Here is a 14,237-nt window from a genome sequence, read left to right as displayed (position 1 = left end):
CCAAAACCTGCATCAGCCAAAATCAGCAAGGCCAGTCTGTCTGCAGGTGAAGATGGGTATGATCTACCCAGACTAAATTGTGCTGCGTTGTCTGGGGGGTTCATACTATTCCTTGTGCCAGCTGAGTTTTGCCTTTGTCACACATAAACGTGGCAGGGAATGCAATATGTGACCACAATCTAACATAATTCAGCAAGAAGTCTCAAACCTAAAAGCTTGCTAAGTCAGTTCTGGGACTGTCTCATGGAAATAATGGGTGGTGAGGTGGGAGAGACTACCTTGGTAACATGCTTACAGCCTAGTGGGATCCAGGGAGGCCTGGGGGCAGTCTGAGCAACAGTTTTGTTTTATTTTGTTTTCCTATAAATCGTCACGTGTATGTCTGTGGGGAACTGTAAAGGAACCACATCTAACTTATGCGGTGGAAATGGGCTTGCTTAAATTGAGAATTTTAAGGTTCAGAGAGTGCAGATTTCCATAAAAATGGGCTTATGAGTAATATACAGTTTTGCTGAAGTGAAGCTTTTGACTCCACAGTAGCAGGTAAGACTGGAACATCCTGAAGCAGTATCTTTACTAGGTAAAAATCTATGCTTTCCTTATTACAGCAGTGTGGAAGGACAATCTCACTGTATTATTTTGTACCTTCAAAAACGTGGCATAAGCCATTCCAATGTGTGACAATGCATAAGGTGTGAACTGTCCATTTTACTGTGTCCTGTGTCTAACTGGCAGATTTTATGTATTTTAAAATACTATTCATAAGGTCTTTTTTAGTACCAGGCAGTGTAAGTATTCAAAAGCTTGTTTCAGCCATATTGACGTGGCTTCAGGGCACTGAGTCTGTAAACAGGGACACTGCTGGGAGAAAAGGAAAAAACAGAGGAGGGAAGGGAAAGGAAGAATAACAGAATATTGAAAAAACAAAAGAGAGTACCCTTGATAGGTGTCAAGAGCCAAAGGTGATGGTAATGAATAACTCAAAATCTCACAAGTAGGCGGTTAACATTTAGAGAACAGTCAGTGCCAAACCAGATACAGAAGAAGAAGATGTTACACCATCCAGACACCCAGCAATGAGATAAAGCGCTGCTGTGCCAGGCGTGCAAGGGGAAGGCTGGGACTGCCAAGGCCATGCAGGATGTCTGGCAGTGCTAGGGAACGGATGCTCGAGTGCCAAGGTCGGCTGCCAAAGCATTGGCAGGGAGCATGAAGGCAAGCACTTGACAAACGCAATTTTGTAATGGCAGGCCCGGGCACAGGGCAAAATCCTGGGAAAGAGATGGCACCGAGCGCAGCCCCGCAGAGACCAGGCCGGGCTCAGCGGCAGCCCAGGCATCCCGCGGCGCCTGTGCCCAGAGGGGCGGCTCAGGGGCAGCGGGGGCCGGGCCGGGCGCGCGGGCGGAGCGAGCGGAGGGGGCGGGCAACCGCAGCCGCGCCGGGCGGGCGAAGCGCGGTGCGTGTGCGCGGCCCGGCCCCGGCTCATTATTCAGCGGCCGAGACTGGAGGGAACGGGAGGCGGTGAGCGCGGTGGCCGGGGCTACGGAGGGGTGGAGGTGGCGGCGGTTGGGAAGCGGGGCCGGAGTCAGAGCCGGGCGGTTACGCGGGGAGCGGCAGCGCCGCGGGGGCGGGGGTGGGGGTCGGGCCCGGCCGCTTTGTTTACGTTCCGGCGCGGGGGCAGCGGGCCGGGAGCAAGCGTGGTGGGGCCGGGCCGGGCCCGGCCCTTCCCTTCCCGCGGGGCTCGCCGTGCCCGTGACCTTCCCTTCGCGCTGGGCTCCGCCGCAGCCCGGCGGTGCGGGGGCGGCTGGAGGTGCCTGGGCGGATAATGGCGGGGGCCTCTTTGTTGGTGTGACAGGAGGGGCAGCGGGCTCGGCGCCGGGCTCCTCCTCTTCCCCGGGCGGGGGGCAGCAGCTTTGGCAGCTCTGGCAGCCCGGCGCCTGCCCGGCCCTCCCTGCGGGGAGGTGCGAACGCGGCCGTGCGCAGCCACCTCCGTGCTGAACTTCCATGACCTTGCCTTCAAAAAGCCTCCTGAAGCAAAAAACGCTTCCCGTAACTGCTCCGATTATAGGGCTTGGCGGAGGTGGGCAGTGCCTTCGATTCTTTTGCCTTTTAGTTCTCATATTCCTTGTAAAAGGAGTGAGCTGTCTCTTTGCAAATATTCTTTGCGCCTTGTTTCCTCCGTGTCATTAACAGCATCCAGTTTGGCTCCCGAAGCCTGCCTTCTTAGGCTCTGCTCTGTGCAGCGCTTCCACCAGCAAAGCCTGGCCCACAGATTCAAGTCCCACTCAATTATTTTGTTCCCCCAGCTATGCAGCAGATAGCGTGGCTTTGAATTTCTGTATCACTCAGAGTGGGCTTGCTGAAGTCTTTCCGACAGTCCAAAAACCCTGTGTGCTTTGGCCTATCTGATAACACAAAGGGTGCTGTACTGGTTTGTGGAAGGCAGGTATTGCTTGCCTCCCAGGCATGTGCTTCTAGCATTTAGCAAGCTTACATTACAGCTGGCTTCTGTGTACAGGTGTGGAGACTTCACTGTAATGGCACACAGCTGAGGTGCTGAGATACGGCCTTGCTTCTGGAGATGCCAACAGAGGTGCTTCTAGGGCAGAAGCACATGTAGAAGTGTTAATGCATCTTACTTTATCTGTATATCTGCAGATATGTTGGATAGATAACTTTGAACTAGTTCAAAATGTTATTACAAGAAGAGAAACTGGGCCCAACCTTGTTAAGGATAGTATCCAAACGAGTTTGCTGATGAATTTGAGTATCCTTTGTGTATAACAAAGGAAAACTCTTTCTTCAATAGTAGCAAAGAAAAATGTGTTGAATTTCGAGTAGTCTCATGCTGTGCTCTCAACGTGTGGGGCAGCCATCTTGTCATTCCCCACTTGATTCAAAGGTGTGTAGCATAGGCTGGTTAGATAGGAGCAGTGGTCATCCCACATCAGTTTCCCTTCTTTGCTGTAGCTTTTGCTCTGTGTTCTCGGTTTCCTCCCTTAAGTGTTTGAATGCCCAGGAGCTCTGATGGTTTTGGTTCTGGTAGGGAGTGTTGCAACACATATGATGCCCGTACAGGCACATTCCAGCCCAACTGTCAGTTTCCAGGGCCAACTGGGTGAAAGTGTGACAGAGAAAGGAAGAATTAAACATCTATTAACCAAAACTAATCCAGAGTTGAAGAGGATGCTGTGTGAAATTGTTGCCTTAACTTTGAAAAGGGAATGTTAATAGTGTCCGCCAGTCTCCCAAGCTTTTTTAACCAGTGATGCCTCTGAGTCACAAGATTCAAAGTAATCTTGTGAAGTACCATATATTTCACGGAGACTTCTAGGTCAGCAACGTTAGAAAAAGTCCTCTACTGCAGTATTGAATTTTGTGGTTTGGGACTACTTGTTCTAGGTAGAAGTACAGCTGCCCTTTTTGTGTGGCTTTTGTGTTTTAACTTCCAGTTCATTAGGGAGCAAGGCTTTGGCTGGCCGTGTAGGAGAGCAGATGTAACAACCTTCCAAATTCTTTAGGTAAACTTGTTACATTGTCTAATTGTTACCTAAATATAGGGAATAAACAAGTGTTTGTGGATTTCAATGTCTGAACTCATTGTCTGCCTGCAACATACCAGAAATTATTGCTTGTGGTTTCTTTTGGCTACTTGGTTATCTGTTCCCTTTATATTTACTTTGTTGTTTTATTTTGTCCTATCTTCTTCAACTGCCTAAATTATTTGAATGGTTATTGTTTAAAAGATGCATAGAAAGTACACGCATACATACCTCTTCCTTTCTGAAGTTTTGTCCAGTGTTCTTGATTAATGCAAGTGACCTTCTCGATGGTCTAATGAAGAGTATGATATGCCATTTCTTAAACTTCATTCTCTTTCTCCTCTTCACCCATGGGGAAAAAGTGTGGTGTGTTTACAGTGTTTTTTAAAATATATTATTTTGTATGTATGTAATGTTCTTTGCTATATATTTTTGCCGATCAATCTGCGTTTCGTCATAGGTTTTTAATAAAGACTGAATATTTTCTTGCTGTAAATGTTTTCTTAAAAAAAAAAAAAACCTCGTTCTTCATTCAAAACCTGTAGAAACAGAAATCTGTTTATATTATTGAAAGACCTCTTCGTTCTTGAAAGCTCTTTAAAAATCCAATTGAAGCTACTTGTACTGTTTTCCTGCTGTGAAGTTCATCAGAGCACACTCATGGTTTCTAAAAAGTAATCTATACTTTGCTGAATTAAGCATCCAAGTATGTAACTTCCAAATCTTTTTCAGTAATTACCTTGTTTAGATTGAGATGGAACTTTACCTTTAAACATGATAAAGGCCTGTCTGGCTCTCCTTGTGAAAAGATCATTTTTTACATCTTTTACATTTAAGGGGACATTGCTCCATATATATGATCTATTTGCGTGAAAATACATGGATAGTCATTTTGACTTGTGGACGTTCTTTTTAACAGTGACTGCTGTATCAGTGAATTGGTTGATTAAAATCTTCATTTTCAAAGCAATTACAAGTGTTTCTGTTTCTGTAGCATCACACCATAGTTTCACGTTCAGTGGCTATCTTGCTTAAGCAGTCTTTTTCCCCACTGTTCCTCCTTGCTGGCTGCTGTGTGGCAAAATAGATCAAGGAAATAACCGATGCAGCTGAAAAAAAGTAAGTTCTTCCTTGTGGAGTATTTTTCAGCCTGATTAATTCCCTTGTGTCTAAGCAAACAAGTATGCTATTACAAGGTAGGAAGACAAGGAGGCTGCTGAAGTTGGTGTTGCTATCAGTTGTGCACGGGCACGAAGATTCACAGATTAGAAGAGTAATGCAGTGCAAGTGGACAGACTTCTTGTGTTGAGATATGCTTGCTCAGAGCCCTGTCCAGCCTGACCTTGGATGTCTCCAGGAACGGGGCGCCCACCACCTCTCTGGGGAACCTGTTCCAGTGCCTCGCCACCCTGACTGTAAAGAAACCCCTTCCTTATATGCAATCTATACCTCCCCTCTTTTAGTTTGAAACTGTTTCCCCTTGTCCTATTGCAACAGACCCAGCTAAAAAGTCTGTCCCTTCTTTCTTACATATATATAGAGGGGCAGGATCACTTCCCTTGCCCTGCTGACCACACTCCTTTTGGTGCATTCCAGGATACGGTTGGCTTTCTGGGCTGCGAGGGCACATTGCTGCCTCACATCCACCAGTACTGCCCCTGGGTCCTTTTTGACAGGGCTGTGCTCCATCCTTACATGCCCCAGCTGGTACTGATAGTGGGGGTTGCCATGACCCAGGTGCAGACCTTGCACTTGGATTTATTGAACCTCATGAGGTTCAGCTGGGCTTGCTGCTCAAATTTGTCTCTGTTTCTCTTTGTTAGGTAGTGAGAATTGATCTAGAGGTTTTGAGCCAGTAACTTAACTGTGGGTGGACATTCTCTTCTATGTCTGTCTATTAATCATTTCAAAGCAAGTAAGTATCAATAAGGGGGCCCTTATGGAAAATATGGAGTAAGTAAATTTTTGAATTAAAGCTGAAGATGTGGCTTTGTAGGACTGATAACTGCTTGTGTTTCTACTGTCTTTAAATACTATTTGTGAAGAAACGCTTTCCTGGTGAGGCAGTACTTAAGACTAAAAACTGGATGTCAGGAACATTAACATAAAATGGTTAATGTTTTCTTTTTATTGTAGGATATATTTTATGTGTAGGAATACAAATGCCCACTAATGTTTTGTGGTACTTCAGAAATACTTAGCATTTATCTTTTCAGATTGTTCAGCTTGGTAGAGGCTGCTGTTCATTTAGTGTTTAGAACTTCCCTTGCTGTAGCTTTTTCCAGCCCATTATAACTCAGTAATAGATGAAGTCTGCAGGAAAAAAGTGTGTGGAATACCCTACTCCTTTTCTGTCCCAGCTCTTACTCAAAACGTGGAACTCCATTTGCATTTTGCTGAGGAGTTCAAGCTGTTTGTATAATATTGAGTGGCATTTTAGTACTATTTATCTGTTTAAAAAAAAAATTGTGGCAAAACTGTAGCGTTGCTCAACTGTGACTGGTATTGTTTTAAGAAATGTTCGGTCTTAGAATTTGAAAGTGGTGCCAAGAAGCTCAGGGCCGCTTGGTGATGGGTGGAGTACATTGCTAGTACATTGACTTAAAAATATGGGGAATAAATAGTAATAATTTTAGCTTTGTATGATATGCCCTTCAGTTAAAGGAATTTGAATTTGAACTGTTAAATCAAAACGAATGAGAATTTCAGTATATTTTAAAAATAGAACCTAAATTTTCCGTAGTTGATATAAAAATTGGTGTGTGAGCTCAGTGAATGCACCAGGCATGATAGCAAGTCTCATTTTGTGTGCTGGAAGTCTTTCCCAGTCTGCGTAGCATAAGGAATACTCCAGTTCACTATTTCCAGAACAGCCAACAGTGCATAGCTCCTTGCTTCTGCCATGGACATTTGTGCAAAGACTTCGGGTGCGAACTCCTTCACGAGGCTGAGCTGACAGCGGCAAACTGGTCTGGTTCCTTGTCAGCACAGATAGTCCTCACAAAGAGAGCTGCCTGAGCACCTCTGTTCACAGTACTGTTACTTCAGCTGTTCTTTGTTTTGTAAAATATTTTGTCAAGCTTTTCTATTGCCTGCATTTTTCTTAAATTCGTGTGTGAAGAGATGATAATCTTGGTGTACTAAGCTTATAATTAGTAGTAATGCATTTCTTCTCAACTTCAGGCACTTTTTTCCTAAGTGGTTAATAGCTAATCCTTATTTCTTTTTCTGTGCAAATGGTTTGCCTGTAAGCATGATACTAAAATAAACCTCATAGTTGTTGTCCATATTGTCAGTTTTATTGTTGGATAAATGCTGCTTGATATGTGAACAGATGGGATGCTTATTAATCTTTCTCAGTTGGAAACCGTAGACTAATGCTACTGGTGACCAGCAAAAAGTATACTTTGATGATCGTCTATGTTGCAAACAAAGCAAATACTATATATGTGCTCATATGCATACACTTCAAATAAACAAAAAAGGGAAACGTTAATTCTATAGCAGCTGGAAAACCTTTTCCCTGTAATTGTGAAGTCTGAGTATTTATTTAAAAAAAAAAAATGCAAATCTGACAGTCTCTGATTACTTATGTTCGTGTACCAAGCTATTTTTAACTATAAAGCCTAAAAGCATACAGGCAAATATCTTGGTATTTACTCTTAACTATGAACTGTGGCTAAAATGTGTGCTCCAGACATTGCAGTCTGCATCTGTTCATTCTTAAACATTTATCTTGTATCTCAGTTTTCTAAACAAAACCTCAACTGTCTCCTATCTAGTGTTTTGTTTGTAGTGAAATGAGAAAAATGATCACCAGGTATCACATTTCTGGCTGTGTTCTCAGAGAAGTGCCCAGCTCTGTGGATGTATGTGTTTGTATGCATTAGGGGCATAAACTGATCCTTGTGCTGGGGGCCGCTGATGGGGAGCAGCTCTTGTGGCCGAGGGCCTGGGGATCCTGGGGAAGGAGAAGCTGATCAGAAGGCAGCATGGAAGGCCAGTTAGAAATCAGGAAGAGCCTGGCTTTCAGGTGCTGAGAGGGAGTTGTTCCCATCTGTGGGGCAGTTGCCCAACTCCTGCTATAGTACTGCTTTATAGTTCACACATGTTCTGAGTTCACACACTCAAAGACAAATGAGGGAGTGGCTGTCACTGGGCTGCTCAGGTGCTGGGGGTGGAGGAGGGATGGGGACAGCTGGAGGAAGGCACAGGTGGGAATGTAATTGCTGCCTTTAAGAAGGGTCATAGAGATGGTGGAGCTAGGCTCTAACTAAGGTGCACGGTGAAAAGAACAAGGCTCATAAGCTATAAAAACAGAAATTTCAATTGGCTGTGAAAGGAATATCTTCCTGTGATGAAGTATGGAGCATTACCAAGGTCCCAGGGCATTATAGAATCTCCTTCTGTGGAGACTTTCAGCAATGCCCTGAACAGCCCTATACAAATACAGAATTGAAGGTATGGCTGTCTGGAGCAGATAGATGATCCCCAGGCATTGCTTCCAAGCCATACTAAGATTCTACTGTTCGTGGGTTTATTTTATTTTTGTGGTAGCTTAAGGTAGTTAGTGAAACAAAGGCACAGATGATGTAGATAAACCAGGCCGTTAGAAGCTGTGGAGGAAAAAACAGTGAGATGTGATAAATATCTTCTTTCAAGTCTGCTAGTGGCTACAGTGGCATTTCTTTGCCCTACACTGAGCTTTCCAGCTGATTAGGCCAAAAGTGCTTGCAGGCAAACATAGAGAACAAAAAAAAAGGTTATGGTGCCTATCATGCCTGTGTTCACTGTGGTGAATGTAAAACCCCATCTTTGACAGAACTGCCTGAAGTACCCAGCGTTGCAGCCAGCTTAAGTTTGTCCAGGCTTGCCTTCTGCAGAGGAGGAGTGTGTTAGCAGTCGCTGCTGCAGGACTGTGATCGTCTGCTGGGTGGGTGACGGTTCCTTCAGGAAATGGTGGCATGGAGCAGACCAGGTCTGATTCCCAGCTGGTGACAAGCCCAGTTCATATTGCAGAGAAGTGGTGGGGCTAATGCCAGCTGAGAGAAAGAGGAGCCACATCTGGTCCAGAAATCCTTTTGTGCTCTTGGCCTTACGGTTGTTCTGCTTTCAGGAGACATCATCTTGCAGCTTTTTTTCTTTGTTTGTTAATTCTAATGCATTTGTACATTTAATGATGTTAATGTCGAACATAAAGGAAGGGGAGGTGAGCAGAATAGGGAGTTACATCCCAGAGTGTTTTGCCTCTTAGGAAAACAGCTGTCCTGGGGTTTGGACCTATAGATACTTAAACACATGCACACAGCTGTTAATGTGTGGCTCTAAGATTGTTCTGTGGGAAATCTGGTGTCAGGGATAGTGCATTTCTGCAGGCCCTAAATGTATTCTTTAAAGTTTCAGAGCCTAGGTTTATGCCAGAACGAAATTTACAGTAGTTAATGATGCTTCCTGGGTCTTAAGTATAAAAATACAAACACTGTTTCTAGCATTTAATCTTTAGTTTTACTATGGAAACAGTAAAAAGTGAATGAGGTGGTTGACATGCTGGTCAGCATGGATCAGTTGGTGATTGTTCATTGTGCCTGTGTTTTGGATGGTGAGAAACACGACATCCTGGGCAGTTTGGAGATGGAAGAGTGGTAACATGATATCCTAAAAAGCTTTACTTTGTTAGCAAGATGTGGGCTAAATCCTCTTGTTTCCTTTAGTGCCAAAAATGAATATTCGGGAGATGCGCGGTAACAGAAAGATCATTGTGTGTGATAGTGGTTCATTTAACAAGCAGTCAAGCTTTCCAGCAGAGTGACTTTCTTTGCATGGCTTCCTGCAATGCAAAGCTCCTTCTTGTTGAACAACAGCCAGTGTTTCTTCCACTGTTTATTAAATTGAAACATGGCAAGATTCTTGTGCCACTTGTATGTCAAGATGTGGAACAGAAAAAGTTCAGTTTCTAAGAGGCTTATGTTGGCCATACAAGGGTCTCATTGATGTTAGCATGGAGCTGAGAGGAAATCAGAAAATCTTGGTGTGACGAGAACTCCTTTATTCCTCTCCTCTTTTATTTGAAGTTCTTTCTTCCTACTTTTCCTCAGAAGTTTCCTCATCACAACTGTTAGTGTGTCACTAGCATGCAGTGCAATGCATTGCTTCTGAAGGCTTTGTTCTTGAGTAAAGAATGGGAATTCTTGAGCTTCCTATTTTGAGAACTTCTGTCTTAGCATTATTTTTGGTGGGACAGAGCACCAGGCACTACTGAAGTCCAAGAGGAAAAAGAGAAGTTGGATACCGCTCTATTGCTGCTTGTAGTGAATCCAGTGCATCAGTGTCATTTCCCACAAATGACCTTGAATGCAATGCCTTTATATTGAAATGTAGTTTAAGATCCCAGTGCCCCCCACCAATAAGTGATTGTGTGCAGTACTGTATAGCTTTACGGGCAAGATCTGTGAAGGAATTGTAAGTGCTGTGGCTGTGATATGTTTTGGAGTTCTTTGTTCCATCCTAACGCTCTTATTGCTGAGGTATTTAATGCCAAATACTTGAGACAGGATTTCGTAGCACTTTAATCTGCTTGTATTTAACAGATAAATGAATGAATTAGTGAAAGTAGCACATTTGTAATTGGATTCTAAGTTTTTATAACTAGGATTTAAAATTAAAACCTTTTACAGTTACTATTTTTGGTCAAACTTTTGATGTGATTCTTTAATGCACTTTTAAAACATACTGAAAACTTCCCCCAGCTGTTATGCTGCTCTCTGCTTTTTAGTGTTCTGTAGCAATTGTCTTCTTCGCTTTTGGCATTTAATGAGCATTGTAGGTTACTTGGTATGTTTTATTTGCTCCTCTCTTTTAAAAGAGTCAGAGAATCTTTCAGTCTGCATCTTCTCCTGAAACACTTAGCTTCTGGATACTTCAGAGAGAAGAGGTTAAAGAACATGCATTTCCTGCTACCCCAGAGTAACCCTGAAACAACATTTCTATTCTGGCCTTGTGCAGATCTGGTTGAAGCACCCTGAATCGTGTTTGCTGATGGCTTGCCTTCTGACACTGTGTTACTGCTTTGCTAGCAGTCTCTGGATGGGTAGAGACCTCGCATATGCAGGCAAACTTTTGTCAGTTTGGCCTATGACTAGAAATACCATTCCTTTAGGTAGGTAGCTGAAACAGCACCCAGATTGATAACTTGTTCTCTGCTCATGAATTACAAGTTAGATTACTGTTAAGCTTTTTAAAATACCTGAGTAAGTTGAGTAAGCTATGACATATGATTCTGCCCACAAGGGAAGTATATAATGCAATATGGAATTACATTTGCTGAAGTGCAGTAGTTCCAGTCATGTGGGAGGGTTCTCATTTAAGTGGGACTTTTAACTTGTTTTCAGATTGCACTTCTGAACACTATTGAATTCGGTATTTCCCAGCTTTTTTGAAGTCTTACTTCATGGAATTTCCACTATCTTCAGATTTTAACATTGTAAAAATAACAACAAAAATGCTAGTAACAAATATTCCCTGCCATAAAACTGGAAATAGTCTATAGAAAACAGAGCAGTGTTTTTAATTGCTGTCTGTAAAATTGCTCTTTCCTCACAGCTGTGTTTAGTGCTTATATATTTTAAGCCCTTCAAAAATGTTTACCTTGAGCCTCTCTCCATCTACTGTCCTTTTGTGTTATCTTTGTTTGAAAAAGGATTAAGGAAGTGGAAGATCCTTGCCTTATCCTATTATTTCTGTAAAAGAGAATTTTGCTAAGAATAGTCTTTTAATCTGCTGTCATAACAGCTTCCATGGCAGACTGTAGAATTACACAAGTTTTCTTCTGATGGAGCCATTCTAGTTTATGATTTTTGTGGCAAAACTGACCCACAAGAGACAGTTGGAAAAGTGTGACTTTCATATATTGTGATAATGGGATTCATCATGGAACCATCTGTAGAGAAGCAGGTTCACGTGACGTTTCACTAAAGCAGCTGCAGAGATCCAGTCCTATGAAATGTAGTACAGCAGAGTGTCTGCAGAGTGAGAATTTTGTGGTAGATGTATCTGTATTCGTTCTGATAATGTTTCTTCTTGAGAAAAGATACCAGCTGCATTCTCTTCAGGATGAATTAAAATCCCCGTTCTAGAATCTGCTTAAAAAAATAAAAGCTTTAGAAGAGAAGTAGGATGAGAACCTTCAGGGTTACAAATGCTGGCTTGCAGGCTGTTTAGTATTACAGACTATCTGCCTCTTTATTTATATCCACATGACATGTGAATTTTAAACCTATCTTAAAAGCGAACAAAGATATTTGTCTTAAGAAATCTCTACTGATTGTTGTCTAATAGCTTCTTTAAAAAATGCTTAAGAGCAGAGAAGAACTCTGCGTTGTGTTGCATTAGAAATATGTCTTTCTGTGTGACCTCTTCTGTTGATCTCTGTGATACACCCTTATCACAACACAAAGTACAAAGGCTTGGAAAGCTAGCTGTTCAGAATGCCATATAGTTACATAGTTCTGTGATATATGGAATGAGAAATGATTTATAACTTAGTAAGGATACGTATGTGAAAGAAGTGCTGCTGGCCCGGGGAAACACTTAGCAGGGAGGGTGTGCTGGTGTTCCAGGGCAGCTGTGTTTACTCGCTGCTCGTGTTACAGGAGCAGACTTGACCATGAGAAGTGCGGGAACGGTGGCATGTGCTGTGTGTTTCTTTGTTGCTGGTTTGGGTCTCTGAGGCCTCGGTTGAAATCTGGGTAAATCTCAATCTACCAAACTCTTAGTACAGTTTTCAGAATGTTTTAAGTGAAAACGTCATTGGTCACTCTCTAGAATGTGCTTTGCTTTCAGAATATATGCATTTTTTTTAAACATATATACCAGAAACCAGGAAATCTGCATAGCCCCAAGTGCCTGCTGTTCACAGATGGTGAGGAAGTGTCAGGTTTCCTCTCCCCTTCAATATACCGGCAGACTTCCTTGCTTCCTTTAGTGGAGGGAGGGAGAGACAGCAGAAGGAATGGTAAATAAGCAGAAGTTTTCACTTTGCATGGAGCTGATAGCATGCGTTCCCTTAGTGTTTTCTCTTTCCTTGTCTTTAGGCTGACAAGGAAGAGCATCTATCTGCTAGGCGTACTGGGTGGTTCATTTCTTCAGTTAAGATTGCACCCTCTGTTTCCCAGAGCAAGTATTTGCTGGTTCATTTTCAGTTGCAGCAGTTCTTAAAAGCTTGGTTGTTAAATGGGGAATTGCATGGCACGAGGGTACTGGCCTCTGCCCATGCAGCTGTCTGTAGGTCTTGGTTTCACTGGATATGCTCGGATGAGTAATCTGATTTCTAGACAGTCCTATTTATTTTGACTTACCTTCTCAATTTTCTGTTTTCTGAATCTTGTTTCTGATTTTTTTATATGGCTTCCCATGTTACCAAGTTAGAGCTCCTGGCGTCCATAATCAATGCTTAGAAATACCTGAAGAGTGAGTGTTGAGAGGATGGGGACATCCTCTTTTTGGTGGTGCCTGGTGACAGGACGAGGGGTGACAGGTGCAACCTGGAAACCAGGAAGTTCCATATGCACGTGAGAAAGAAGTTCTTTTCTGTGAGGGTGTCCGAGCACTGGGCCGGCTGCCCAGTGGAGCTTGTGGAATCTCCTTCTCTGGAGATACTCAGTACACGTCTGGATGCTTTCCTGTGCTGTAAGGACCTGCTTTAGCAGGGTGGTTGGACAAGGTGATCTCCAGAGGTCCCTTCCAACCCCTGTGATTCTTTGAACTTATATTTTACCCAATTGCCCAAAGTCTGTGTATAATTTTCTTTTGTAACCAGCTGATTTAGGGACTGTCATAAAGGGAAGAAAAAAGTCACCCTGAAAGTGCCCAAGGTCGGTTTCAGTCATATGAATGTGTATAAGATAACTAGAAACATACAATCTCATGCATTTTTTTCCTGTGCTTTGTGGTGATCTATTTTATTATCGCTGTGCTGTTAACAAGTAATACTATAACTCTTCATAAGGACTCTTATTTTTTCTTTTAGTGGGAGGCCTATAGCTTATAAACTGGTATTATGTGACAGAATTGTAGAGAGAAAGTGATATAAGATTGAGAAGGGGGATTGGGTGAAATCTTCTCAGCTTGAGCTTTATTGATAAACAGCAGAAGATACCTATTTTGAAATGAGAGTTGCTGCAAAAGTCATGTATAATTTGCGAATAATATAATGTATTGATACCTTTATTATTCTGCTCTTCATTTTCCTGCTTATGCAAAATGTATGGTGTCTATGTATCTGACATAGTTCTCTACTGATTTGATTGGATTTTAAAATGAATGCTTTAGAAGCAACACAAATTATATTGATTGTGTTATTTTGGGCATATTGATTGTCTTATTTTGGACATTTTGTAAGAGATGTTTCACAACATGAGAATCCTCTTTAGAAGTGTGCATAGCAGTTTACTATCGATATTTATGTAGAGGATATTCAAATATTGTGGATGCAGGTACCATGTTCGAAGCTTGTGCTGCTGACCCCCACCCAGACAGAGCAGTTTTTCAAACCACTTCAAAGAATGTTGCTAGTTGGTTTGCATAAATGTACACTTTGAGCTTCTGAGGAAAACGCAAAGTGGTTGTGTTGGCCTGGGCTGTGCTCTGCAGGGAGCTGTGTGTGAAGTCCCTGCTGGAGCAGGGTGGGCCTGTCTGTGC

The 14,237-nt window shown here is 42.8% G+C and overlaps 1 protein-coding gene and 1 long non-coding RNA gene across 6 annotated transcripts in view; one reads left to right on the top strand and one right to left on the bottom strand.

Moving 5' to 3' along the window:
- MAPK8 (mitogen-activated protein kinase 8) overlaps window positions 1,405–14,237 on the top strand; it is a 45,106-nt gene continuing 32,273 nt past the window's right edge. For 4 of the 5 annotated variants that reach the window (XM_021397817.1, XM_021397819.1, XM_021397820.1 and 1 more), the window contains exon 1: window positions 1,405–1,521. The gene's annotated coding sequence lies outside the window, so the exon portion shown is untranslated. Of the gene's footprint in view, window positions 1,522–5,381; window positions 5,458–14,237 lie in introns of those variants that run through there. The other variant, XM_021397818.1, reaches the window with a different exon arrangement.
- On the bottom strand, window positions 11,429–13,311 carry LOC110399326. The gene is made up of 2 exons (XR_002439105.1): window positions 12,896–13,311; window positions 11,429–11,677 (listed from the first exon to the last, which is right to left on the bottom strand). It is a non-coding gene; the product is annotated as an uncharacterized LOC110399326 (long non-coding RNA).

This window comes from Numida meleagris, chromosome 5, assembly GCF_002078875.1.
Source record: "Numida meleagris isolate 19003 breed g44 Domestic line chromosome 5, NumMel1.0, whole genome shotgun sequence".
Classification (NCBI taxonomy): domain Eukaryota; kingdom Metazoa; phylum Chordata; class Aves; order Galliformes; family Numididae; genus Numida; species Numida meleagris.
The sequence above is the reverse complement of the archived record's forward strand: the minus strand, read 5'-3'. Positions and strand labels throughout refer to the sequence as shown.